We start from the raw sequence: 13,686 nt of genomic DNA, 5'->3' as shown, positions 1-13,686 counted from the left end.
TTATTAGGGAGCACTGAGGTGGCTCAGGTGTTCCTTGCATAAGACTGAGGTCCTAATTAGTTGTGGTCATTAAAAATCCCATGGAACTTTGCACTTTAAATTTTCTTGGTAGTTTCACGGATAAGGTGGTTTTCTTTTCACTTTCTGTCCTGAACTTTTATGAAATCTTGATAGTTGCTGTTTAATGGCTGCCAACTCCCTCCCTAGAGATGACTGCATTTTAGTGGTGTGTGAAGTGATCCATAGTGCAATACGTATTATTTATTACGTACTTTGCATTTCTATAGTACCTTCCCATCTGGAGATCTTAAAGTGCGTTACGAACATTAATGACTGAAGATGACACTATCAACTTGAAATTTAATCTATTAAAAAAGGAGTTAAAAGGAATTTCAGGTACTGTCACCCGCCCCTCTGTATCCCTGCCAATTTGTTATGAGTTTAGAATCATATTTTCCTGTGTTATTTAAAATCATGTTCTCTCCCCTATTGCTGAGTGAAAGTCTCCTCCCCACCCAAATAAAAACAGTGGAAACTGACTGTACAGGGGAAAAATGATTGTATACAAAGTGTTTCAACTCCACAAACTGGACAAAGTATAGAATTTTGTTTTCTCCGAGTTCTTTAAATTCTAGTAATCATAGGCATTACTTGTAAAAAATGTAGGTAAAAAAAGTGCAGACACGAGTATGATTTTTAAGCTGATGGTATCCTATTAAGCCTCACAGCACTTCTGTGCGGTAGATAAGTATTATTATCCTCATTCTACAGATGGGAAAAAACAGAAGGGGGGGGGATTGTGTGATGCTGTATGATCAAAATATAACCATTTATATCATTAATACTGCCACTGTTAGACAGATGCAACAAATCTTGATCAAAGTATGTCATGTAAGGTATCAATGGAAAAGTTACAATCTATCAAATATGGTTATCCTATTTGTATGCATGTATCATCTTTGTATCTAAAGTTATGCATATTGACTATTATGACAGGGTCAGGCTAGATGGCTACAGGAGAGTGATAGAAGGCAGATATATTAGCCCCAGGTTAAGTAGGTCCCCTTTCCCTGGGTAAGGTTACAGGGAAGGTTCCAGAACAATCAGGAAACAATTCTGGAAACAATTAAGGCAGACAGGCTGATTAGAACACCTGTAGCCAATCAAGAAGCTGCTAGAATCAATTAAGGCAGGCTAATCAGGGCACCTGGGTTTAAAAAGGAGCTCGCTTCAGTTTGTGGTGCGTGTGTGAGGAGCTGGGAGCAAGAGGCGCAAGGAGCTGAGAGTGAGAGGGTGTGCTGCTGGAGGACTGAGGAGTACAAGCGTTATCAGACACCAGGAGGATAAAGAAGGTGGTGAGGATAAAGAAGGTGTTTGGAGGAGGCCATGGGGAAGTAGCCCAGGGAGTTGTAGCTGTCATGCAGCTGTTACAGGAGGCACTATAGACATCTGCAATCCACAGGGCCCTGGGCTGGAACCCGGAGTAGAGGGCGGGCCTGGGTTCCCCCCAAACCTCCCAACTCCTGATCAGACACAGGAGGAGTTGACCCAGACTGTGGGTTCCACTAGAGGGGAAGATCTCTGAGGTGAGCAAATCTGCCAATAAGCGCAGGACCCACCAAGGTAGAGGAGAAACTTTGTCACACTATGTACCAGTATTTCAAATGTGTTTGCTCCTGTGGTAACACCCACAAGGTAGTTTACGTCCAGTCTAACCCACACATTGTGAATGGATCATTCAAGTTGATGGCCCATTAAGGAAAACAAGGGCCATAGAAGAAGCCTGTCCCTGGCCCAGTGAGCTTTCCTTTGGACACTTTAATCAGAATATGGGTAATGGCTGCTTCTATGAGTTATCAAAGCATGCAAGGGCATGTGACTTGCTCATGTGACCCTGGACTCCATCTTGTGCCTATAATTTTCCACAAACTAAGACTAAGAGCGGTCCCTCCACATGGGAAAAGTTATAAAGGACCCTGGAAGCATCTCCATTTTGACCTCTTTCCTGCTCTGATCTCTGGACTATGGACTTACACTAAAAGGGGCATTCCAACCAATGGTCTGAGGACCTTCCAATCTTTTGGAAGTTACCAGAGGCTTTACAAGCCAGAAGTCTGTAACATCACTGCTACAAACCTGATCCAAGAACTTTGCAATGACTGTATGATTTCCTTAACCATTTTAACTCTCTTCTTTCTTTTCATCTTATAAATAAACCTTTAAATATTAGATACCGTATTTTCCGGCGTATAAGACGACTTTTTATACTAAAAAACAACCCCCAAAAATTGGGGGTCGTCTTATACGCCGGGTATAAACAGCTTCGGATACTGTATGTACCGCGCTGAGCCAATCCCGGCAAGCGGTGTATTCTATTAATGCATACAAAGCCTGCTTGGATTGGCAAAGGTTGTAATAGCCCGCCTCTCTGACTCAGCCAATCCGAGCAGGCTTAATAGATGACACCGCTCCCGTGAACGCTCCGCCCTCCTTCTCCTCCCCTTCCCCGGCTTCCCGTGAATCAAATGTTCGCGGGAAGCCTGAAAAAAGGAGCAGGCAGGTAAGCCAGGCATGTGGGGGAGGGGGCGGGACGGCTCCTCCTGGCCCTGGCCGAGCGCCCCAGCCCGGTCCCAGCCAAGCACCCCCGGCTCGGGCTGGTCCAGCCTGCGCGGCTCGGACCTGGCCCAGCTCGGGCCCCGCGGGTCCGGCCCGGCCCGGGGAGTCGGGCCCCGCGGCTGCGGCGCCGGTCCCGGTGTCGGCCCGGGGAGCCGGGCCCCGCGGCTGCGGCTCCGACCCTGGCCCCCGGCAGGGGTAAGAGGCCAGGGCCAGGGCTGGGACTGGGGTGGGGGAGGAGGGGTTGGATCGGGCAGAGGTTCTAGGGGGGCAGACACGGGATGGGGAAGGGGGTTGGGTAGGCACCGCGTGGGAGTTCCTGGGGTCTGTTGGGATGGTGGTGGATGGAGTCGGGGCAGTCAGGTGTTGCCTCGGAAGGGGGGGGTAGTCTTATACGGCGAGTATAGGCCAAAACCTATGTTTTAACTGGAAAATTAGGGGGTCGTCTTATACGCCCAGTTGTCTTATACGCCGGAAAATACGGTACTAAAGAATTGGCAACAGCATGATTATTGGGTAAGATCTCAATTATATCTTGATCTGGCTACGCGGCTGATTTGGGGATTAGAAAGACCCTTTGTATGATGAAATTGGTTTTAAATAACTACTCATCAAAGTCTAATGTCTGCATGGTGAAATGAGTGCTGGAATACCTAAGGAGACTATAGTTTGGACTTCTTGTTAACCAGTGTGAGAGAGAAGTTTACTTTTGTTACTGGCTTGGTATATCTTATGGAAGAATAACCACCAGTCTGGGATGTGTCTGCCCTATTTCTCAGATGTTCATCCTGAATTTGGCATCCTCAGCTGTGACCCAGTGAGACACAGTAACAGGCTGTTAAATGCCTTATCGATTATCAACACAAGGGGTCTGGGGCAGGGCTGGGAATAGAATCCAGATCACTTGACTATTAGAGGTATATTTTTGATCCATTTCCACATTACTCCTGTCACCTTACAATATTTCCTTATCTTGTAGAAGATTTCCTGCTATAATGGTTGAATTTTATAGACTAAAATGAGTTCCAGAGAGGGGAAAAAAGTCCATCTCTTCAAAAAAAGGAGCAACGTTAAGGTGACATGAACATCGTACACACACAAATGGGTCTTGATTACACACATGAGGATAACATTAAATGAGCTGAACTGAATTCAGAGTACTCATGTGAGTAAAGTTACTCAAATACACAAGTATTTGCAGGATTGTGCTAAAGTCCAGAGGTGAAATCCTGGCCTCGTTGACAAACCTCCCATTGACTTAAATGCAGCCATGATTTCATTCCTGAAGCCTGAAAGCCTAACCATCCTACAGTAAGGGAAGTGTCTTGTATTTTTTACAAGAATTAAGTCTTATCAACAGAATTGGATCCAAGGCTAACAATGCATGTGTGTGTGTTTCAAACCCTTTTCTTTTGTTCCAAATTGAAAATTTGACATGAATGAATCTGCCATTCATTACTGTTACTTCACGGGTCAAGTAAGCTTTTAATCAGACAAAGATTCATTGGCACACATCAGGACTGGCTTTGAAAAATATTTATATACTAGCTGCAGTTGCCGAAAGCTGTTGTCAACTTGGAAGAAGGTAACTGTTAATATTGTAGGTCAGTGGAGCATTATGTTGACACAATACCTATTATTTAAAATGAAAGTCTGATTTTAAAAGTTCTACGTTACATCTCCTCAATGAGATGCAATGAAAATATTTAATGCTTGCATTCTGTTAAGTAGTGATGGCCTCAGGAATTCCTCTTTCCTGAAGTCGCCGATTAAAACACTTTTCATATGCAAACGTTATCTGAAAGACTTTATCCACTCTCATAAAGCAAACTTCCAGCACAGCAATCCTTGCCCAGATAGCCTTGAACGCTCACATCTTTTCCAATATGTAGCAGGCTCTACAAAAGCTTGCCCATTTCTGGTCACATTGTGCCCTGTCTAATTTACAGTCCGAACAAGTGTCTTGCTATAAAAGATCTCCCTCTCCCTACTCACTTCCTATTTCCCACAGTTAAAGCAAATTTCAAATAAAGGACCTTGTGGAGCTCCAAGCTTATAAATTAGGCAAAGTAACTCTCAGAGCATTACCAGAGACTTTGTATTCAAAATGGCAAGTGACAGGCCTAGAGAAATACAATCAAATCAAAGCAGAACAAAGCCTAATGCAGGAAGTCTCTCCAAAGCCGTTTTTAATGTTGCCCATCACAAATACTTCTGGTCGAGGCAAAACGTAGTTGAATAAAAACTGGACACATGCCAGGAGCTGCTTTACAGATATTTGAGACTGGAAGAATCCTCTTGGGCTAATTGCTTGGTCAGGGAACTGTGTTGTCGTACAACCCATTAAGTGCCTGAATTACTTCAACCTCAGCTTACGCTTTTGTACGGGTTTTGAAAACCTACTTTGATTTAATATTGCTTTCAAGAGTGTTACCACACAGGTTTATTTGCTACAGCCTGAGAAGTTTTTTTCTCTACCCTTCTAAATTTTCCATACAAACAATTTCTCCACCATCCTCAGCGGCCCGTCATTCATGCTTTAACATGTCTCTGAATTTATACTGAAATGGAAATGAAGCATCACACAAAGCCTCCACTCCACAGACTAGCATGTGGTAAGATAGTGCTGGGGTTGTGGCCTGAGGAAAAAGCCAGGCTCTGGAGAGTGGAGGTTCTCATTGTGGAGAACTGTCCTGCTCAGAAAAGTAAAGAATTGAATTAAAACAAAATGTAGTTTCATCTCAGTTCTGGGCGCCATTCACAGCTACTAACTTAACAGTTAAGTCTTCTAGAACCAATTGATATGGGGACAGCAGGAGACAGCAGAAAAAGGACTTCAGTGAAGGATCCAGTTTGTTTAACTGGCAACCTGGTAGAGAGCTGAATGACGTTTTAAAAATGCCTCGAATTGAAGTGCACATGTGGAGCTATCGAGGGCTATGGATGTTCTCCTACATTTTGACCCATCGCCACTGCTGGTTGAAGGTGAGCCTTTCGGCATTCTGCCGAAACAACCTTCCTCTCATTTGAAAGATCACTATGATTTATTAGGTATTCAGTTCAGCAAAACTATTTCCTAAAATAAACGTGTGCCCTGTACAAAGAAAACAAGTTCTCCATCCTGAATGTGCCAAATAAAAGGATTCTAATGAGCAGAAAAATGCCATGACTTTCTGCAAAGAGGAGGGAAAAGATCCATGAGTAATAGCTCTGGCTGAGGCTCGTTCAACCAGAAGACAATTTAGATGGGCTGGGCAAAAGCATTTTTAACAGGAACTACAAATACTGCTCACAGAAAAATGTGTAGCAGTAGAGACCTAAGCATTCACAAAGCATGAACCAAGCCATCATGAGATTGGTTTATAAATAATGAGATTTATTTTTAAAGCTTTTTTTCCTTTACTGTCTGGATTTTGAGCCTTCAGGGTTCACAGGAGGAATAAAACTTTTATTAATAAAAACCAAAAGGAAGCTGTGTTTCTGAAATGCCTGCAAGCTGCATGGAAACTACATAAAACCACCATAATAGAGGCTCAATTGTATACTGCCCTGCCTGCAAAAAACAAAAACATAACAACAACAACAACAAAAAACCAGTAAGAGGACCAAAAAACGCCACCATGGCTAAACAGGAGACTAAAAGAGGTGGTATGGGACAAAAAGGCAACCTTTAACAACTGGAAGTTAAATCCTACTGAGGAAAACAGAAAGGAAGATAAACTCTGGCAAGTCAAGCCATTGTGGAAAAGCTAAATGAATTCTGTGCATCGGTCTTCACTGCAGAGGATGCGGGGGAGTTTTCTACACCTGAGCCATTCTTTTAGATGACAAATCTGAGGAACGGTACTAGACTAAAATGTCAATAGAGGAGATTTTGGAACAAATCAATACAGTAAACGGTAATAAGTCTCCAGGACCAGGTGGTATTCACCCAAGAGTTCTGAAGGAATTCAATATGAAATTGCAGAACTGCTAACTGTGGTATATAACCTACAACTTAAATCATCCTCTGTACCAGATGTCTGGAGGATAGCTAATGAAACACCAATGTTCAACAAAGGCTCCAGGGACGATCCTGGCAAGTACAGGCCAGTAGGCCTTACTTCAGTACCAGACAAGTTAGTTGAAACTATAGTAAAAAACAGAATTATCAGACACATAGGTGAACACAATTTGATGGGGAACAGTCAACAAAGTTTTTGTAAAGGGAAATCATGCCTCACCAATCTCTCAGAATTCTTTGAGGGTGCCAATAAGCATATGGACAAAGATGATGCCGCTGATATAGCATACTTGGACTTTCAGACAGCTTTTACAAGAACCCACAACAAAGGCTCTAAACAAAGTAAGCCATCATGGGATAGGTACATAGCGGTGTCCACCAGGAATCTGTACTGGGACTTGTGCTGTGCAAAATATTCATAAATGATCTGGAAAGAGGGCAAACAGTGAGGTGAGAAGTCTGCAGATGATATTAAATTACTCAAGATTGTTAGCTCCAAATCTGACCATGAAGAGTTGCAAAGGAATCTCACAAAACTGACTAGGCAACAAAATGGCAGATGAAATTCAGTGTTGATAAGTGCAAAATAATGCTCACTGGAAAAAATAATCACAAGTATATATACAAAATGAGGGTCTAAATTAGCTGTTACCACTAAGAAAGAGATCTTGGAGTCATCGTGGATTGTTCTCTGAAAACATCTGCTCAAAGTGCAGTAGCAGTCCAAAAAAACCTAACAGAATGTTGGGAACCATTAGAAAAAGGATATACAGTAAAACAGAAAATATCACAATGCCACTATATAAATCCATGCTACATCCACAACTTGAATATTGTGTTCAGTTCCGGTGCCTAATTTCAAAAACAATATATGAGATTTGGAAAAGATACAGAGAAGGGGTATGGAACAGCTTCTATATGAGGCGAGATTAAAAAGACTGGGACTGTTCAGCTTAGAAAAGAGATGACTAAGGTGGGATATGATAGAGGTCTACAGTACCATGAATGGTGTGGAGAAAGGGAAGAAGGAAGTGCTATTTACCCCTTCACATAACACAAGAAGCATAGAATCATAGAATCTCAGGGTTGGAAGGGACCTCAGGAGGTCATCTAGTCCAACCCCCTGCTCAAAGCAGACCAAACCCAACTAAATCATCCCAGCCAGGGCTTTGTCAAGCCTGACCTTAAAAACCTCTAAGGAAGGAGATTCCACCACCTCCCTAGGTAACCCATTCCAGTGCTTCACCACCCTACTAGTGAAAAAGTTTTTCCTAATGTCCAACCTAAACCTCCCCCTCTGCAACTTGAGACCATTACTCCTTGTTCTGTCATCTTCTACCACTGAGAACAGTCTAGATCCATCCTCTTTGGAACCCCCTTTCAGGTAGTTGAAAGCAGCTATCAAATCCCCCCTCATTCTTCTCTTCTGCAGGCTAAACAATCTCAGTTCCCTCAGCCTCTCCTCATAAGTCATGTGCTCCAGCCCCCTAATCATTTTTGTTGCCCTCCGCTGGACTCTCTCCAATTTATCCACATCCTTCTTGTAGTGTGGGGCCCAAAACTGGACACAGTACTCCAAACGAGGCCTCACCAGTGCTGAATAGAGGGGAATGATCACATCTCTCGATCTGCTGGAAATGCCCCTACTTATACAACCCAAAATGCCATTAGCCTTCTTGGCAACAAGGGCACATTGTTGACTCATATTCAGCTTTTCATCCACTGTAACCCCTAGGTCCCTTTCTGCAGAACTGCTGCCCAGCCATTCGGTCCCTGTCTATAGTAGTGCATGGGATTCTTCCGTCCTAAGTGCAGGACTCTGCACTTGTCCTTGTTGAACCTCATCATATTTCTTTTGGCCCAATCCTCTAATTTGTCTAGGTCCCTCTGTATCCTATCCCTACCCTCCAGCGTATCAACCACTCCTCCCAGTTTAGTGTCATCTGCAAACTTGCTAAGGGTGCAGTCCATGCCATCCTCCAGATCGTTAATGAAGATATTGAACAAAACCAGCCCCAGCACCGACCCTTGGGGCACTCCACTTGATACCGGCTGCCAACTAGACATGGAACCATTGATCACTACCCGTTGAGCCTGACCATCTAGCCAGTTTTCTATCCACCTTACCGTCCATTCATCCAGCCCAGACTTCTTTAACTTGCTGGCAAGAATACTGTGGGAGACTGTATCAAAAGCTTTGCTAAAGTCCAGAAATAGCACATCCACTGCTTTTAGCAGAGGTCATCCAATGAAATAAACAGGCAGCAGGTTTAAAACAACCAAAATAAGTACTTCTTCACATAGTGTGCAGTCAAACCATGGAACTCATTGCTAGAGGATGTTGTGAAGGCCAAAACTATAACTGAGTTCAAAACAAAATTAGATAATTTCATGGAGGATAGGTCCATCAATGGCTGTTACCCAAGATGGTCAGGGACACAACCCCATGCTCTAGATGTCACTAAACGTCTGACTACCAGAAGCTAGGACTAGGCAACAGCTCAATAATTGTCCTATTCTGTTCTTTTCCTCTGAAATCTGGCACTGGCCACTGTCAGATGACAGGATACTGGGCTAGATGGGCCACTGGTCTGACCCAGCATGGCTGTTCTTATGTTCTCATGTAATAGCATGACTCCAAGAGCTGGGGTGTTAAGAAAAACCATCAAATAAAATTGCAAGAGTTGGTAGCACTGGAGTTAACACAAACAAATCATTCCCCACTCCTCTGTACCTTTCCATGTGTTTTAGAATAGTGAACAGTCGGTTAGTGTAAGGGGAGGCAGGAAAGCAGAGCACCCAGTTTCTTTGTTTCTCCAGCAGCTGGGCTGGAAGGTTCTTGTGAAATTGACAAGACACTTCTAGGTGGGCAGCTGGGAAACTAAATATTTGTTTTAGTTCTCCTAAAATGACCTTTTTCTTCAAATATCTGTTTGCAAAAAAATTGACATTTTGTCCTGGTTTGGGATAATTTTTTTTTAAATGCCAATTTTTTCATGGGAAGGGATTTCTATTTTCTGGCCAGCTCTATTCCTGACCTCATTTCATCATGGCTCGTCAATATTGAGAAGGGAGTGGGGAAAAGGGTACCATTAAATTGATTCCGTGCCAGCAGAAGCCCCTCTTTGTTCAGTTGAGGGCAATATACTCTCCATCAGATTAAATCTTATGGCCTATAGCTGAAGCAGAGTCCTAGGATCATGGCTTTATGGTTTCATTCAAGGGTGGGGACAGCAGATGTCCCCCAAGGACTAGTGAGCAGGCGATACCTGGAAGAATCACATTTCTCATGAACTCAGACGTGGTGTACAACTTCAGATTTTTATAAATTATCACATTGCCTTCAGCAATGATGAATTAAGTGGAGGAAAAACAACCCCCCCAACGGCTTGTTCCTGGCTTAGCCTTCCCAGAAGTTAATCAATCTAATAGGTACCTTCATACTCACACTCCAATAATATATCAAGTAAATCAATATTCCTCCTTCACAACTACTGCTGCCACTTTGCTTGGATCATAGCAAGACTGCATTAAAATAGATTTTTACTGGCATAAAACGTGGTGGTTGCAGCCTTGATGAAGGGGCAACATGGTAAATGGGAACAATACATTAACACGAATAGTGTCTCACTCATGAATCTGCATGGATCTCTGTAACTTGACATCATCCACTCCCCCACCAAACATCCTTTAATTTATGTGGAAAGCTTTAAGGCCTTCTTGGGTTTCTTAACTTTTTTCTTTTGCCTCCACCAAAAATAATCTATAACACAAAACATGTGAATTTTAAATCATAATGGTTTTGTTCCTCTTACTACACTGTAACATACAGTGTGCAGGGCCATGGGGTGAAGGAAGTCTAAATCGTTTATCAGAATTTAATAAATGTGCAGCTACCGATGAAAGTAAAGCAGTTATACAGGTCTTCACCACTGATCATATTACTGAAACAAAAACCTTTGGCATTTTTACAATGTCTTTTACCACTTCTGACTGTGTAATGCACCAAATGCCAGAAAGAGATAAAGGAAGAACAAGTGCTGTTGAATAAAAGGAAATATGGCACCATTAAGCATGATGATCAGCTGTTTTGTAGTAAAACCACCACATGTTGGGGTAGGGGGACGCGCGGGAGGGCATCTTTTATTTATTTATTTTTTTAAAATGAAGCAAAGGGATTTCTAGATGCATTCCCTCCCCCACCACACATCTTCCAGAAAATATTTTTACAAGTAACATTAAAACTAGGGCTGTCGATTAATCACAGTTAACTCACAAAAATTAACTGCGATTAATTGTAGTTGTAATCGCACTGTTAAACAACAGAATACAAATTGAAATTTATTAAATATTTTGGACATTTTTCTACATTTTAAAATATATGGATTTCAATTACAACACAGAAAACAAAGTGTACAGTACTCACTTTATTTTATTCTTATTACAAATATTTGCACTGTCAAAATGATAAAAGAAATAGTATTTTTCAATTCACCTCATACAAGTACCATAGTGCAATCTCTTTATTGGGAAAGCACAAGTTACAAATGTAGATTTTTGTTGTTGTTACATAACTGCACTCAGAAACAAAACAATGCAAAACTTTAGAGCCTACAAATCCACTCAGTCCTACTTATTGTTCAGCCAAACGCTAATACAAACAAATTTGTTTATATTTACGGGAGATAATGCTGCCCTCTTCTTATTTACAATGAAAGCTGAAAGGGAGAACAGACATTCGCATGGCACTTTTGTAGCCGGTATTGCAAGGTATTGATATGCTAAACATTCGTATGCCTCTTCATGCTTTGGCCACCATTCTAGAGGACATGCTTCCACGCTGATGATGCTGTTAAAAAATGTGTTAATTAAATTTGTGACTGAACTCCCTGGGAGAGAATTGTATGTCCCCTGCTCTGTGTTTTACCCGCATTCTGCCATATATTTCATGTTACAGCAGTCTTGTATGATGATCCAGCACGTTGTTCGTTTTAAGAACACTTTCACTGCAGATTTGACAAAATTTAAAGAAGGTACCAATGTGAGATTTCTAAAGATAGCTACAGCACTTGACCCAAGGTTTAAGAATCTGAAGTGCCTTCCAAAATCTGATCAGGACTGGGTGTAGAGCATGCTTTCAGAAGTCTTAAAAGAGCAAGACTCCTGTGTGAAAACTACAGAATCTGAACCACCAAAAAAGAAAATCAACCTTCTGCTGGTGGCATGTGACTCAGATGATGAAAATGAACATGTGTTGGTCTGCACTTCTTTGGATCGTTACTGAGCAGAACCCATCATCGGCATGGACACATGTCCTCTGGAATGGTGGCTGAAGCATGAAGGGACATATGAATCTTTAACACATCTGGCACATAAATATCTTGCAACACTGGCTACAACAGTGCCATAGAAACGCCAGTTCTCACTTTCTGGTGACACTGTAAACAAGAAGCGGGCAGCATTATCTCCTACAAATATAAACAAACTTGTTTGTCTGAGTGATTGGCTGAAGAAGAAGTAGGACTGAGTGGACTTGTAGGCTCTAAAGTTTTACACTGTTTTATTTTTGAGGGCAGTTATTTTTTGTACATAATTCTACATATGTATGTTCAACTTTCATGATAAAGAGATTGCACTACAGTACTTGTATTAAGCTAAGTGAAAAATACTATTTCTTTTATTTTTACAGTGCACATATTTATAATAAAAATAAATACTAAGTGAGCACTGTACACTTTGCATTTGGCGCTGTAATTGAAATCAATATATTTGAAAATGTGGGAAACATTCAAAAATATTTATATATGTAGTATTCTATTATTGTTTAACAGCACGATTGGTGGTTCTATGCCTACAGTGTAATGTACTCTACAAAACTCTCAGTAGATTATATTAATATTTTATATGAGATATTTTTGACTTAGCACATGGGCTTTATTTTGTTAAATAAACAAATGTGAGTAACATAGTTCAGCTCTTTTTATCACTTAAGTTTGAAAATTCAAACTTTTGAATATGATAAAAATATCTCACATGAATTTATATATGAGAATTATAGAATATGAATATATGGAACACTATTCAGTATTTCCTATGTTATAAATTCTCATCTCTAACATTATTTCACACACTATAAAAGAAAACAATCTTTCTGATTTTAATTCCTATTTTTACATATGAAAACATAACTTCCAGAAAAAACTAGTTAATGAGTTGATTATATTATCACACATGAAATGATAGTTATTGCTGTATCTTATATAGCCCGTTACTGTAGTGTCTGAGTACCTCACAATATTTAATGTACTTATCCTCACTTTAGGGAAGTTCTACTATCCCTGATTTAGACATGGAAAACCGAGGCACAGAGAAGATAAGTGATTTGCCCAAGGTCACACAGGAAGCCTGTGGCAGAGCAGGGACTTGAGCCAAGCCCACCCACAACCTACTATTTATTATTATTTTTCCTTATTTGTATTACTGTAGCACCTAAGGGTCCCAGTCACAGACCAGGACCATGCTATACTAGGCACTGTATAAACAGAAGAACAAAAAGACAGTCCTTGACCCAAGAATCTTACCAAGACCAGTGTTCTAACCACTGGGCCATGCTCTATTAAATGATGGGTTCAGGTGGACACCCACTATGAAGTACAATTTTCATTGTGGGCAACTGTTTTGTTTTTGTTTTTTGGTTCTTTCTTTTGGTTATTTATCAGGCATTTTAGTAACATACTATTCAATATCTAAATCAAATCTCAGAGGCTGCGTAAGTGATTGCATTGGATATGTAATGTGACATGTCTGGCCCACAGAGATTATGGTTATATTTAGGATTGGGATAAAGAATTAGCCAATATATGTAAAAAATTCAATTTGCTAGCTACAAGCTTGTATGAAATGCTTCTGTTTAACTGTTACTGAAGGCTCTGGAGATAAATCAAAAAGTACAAACTGGAAGTACTGTAAATAGCGAAGGTTAAACAGCTCATAATTCTTGAAGGTTTGAGACTTTGATCACCATTTCAAATAAGGGCGGGGAGTTCCCAAACTATATGTGACTCATCCAA

At 41.2% G+C, this 13,686-nt stretch overlaps 1 protein-coding gene across 7 annotated transcripts in view; it reads right to left on the bottom strand.

Annotated features, from left to right (window-relative positions):
• Positions 1-13,686, bottom strand: part of FAT3 (FAT atypical cadherin 3) — a 573,356-nt gene that overhangs the window by 123,865 nt on the left and 435,805 nt on the right. The window lies entirely within an intron of this gene.

This window comes from Mauremys reevesii, linkage group 1 (assembly GCF_016161935.1).
Source record: "Mauremys reevesii isolate NIE-2019 linkage group 1, ASM1616193v1, whole genome shotgun sequence".
Classification (NCBI taxonomy): Eukaryota; Metazoa; Chordata; order Testudines; family Geoemydidae; genus Mauremys; species Mauremys reevesii.
This window is presented reverse-complemented; position numbering and strand designations above follow the sequence as displayed.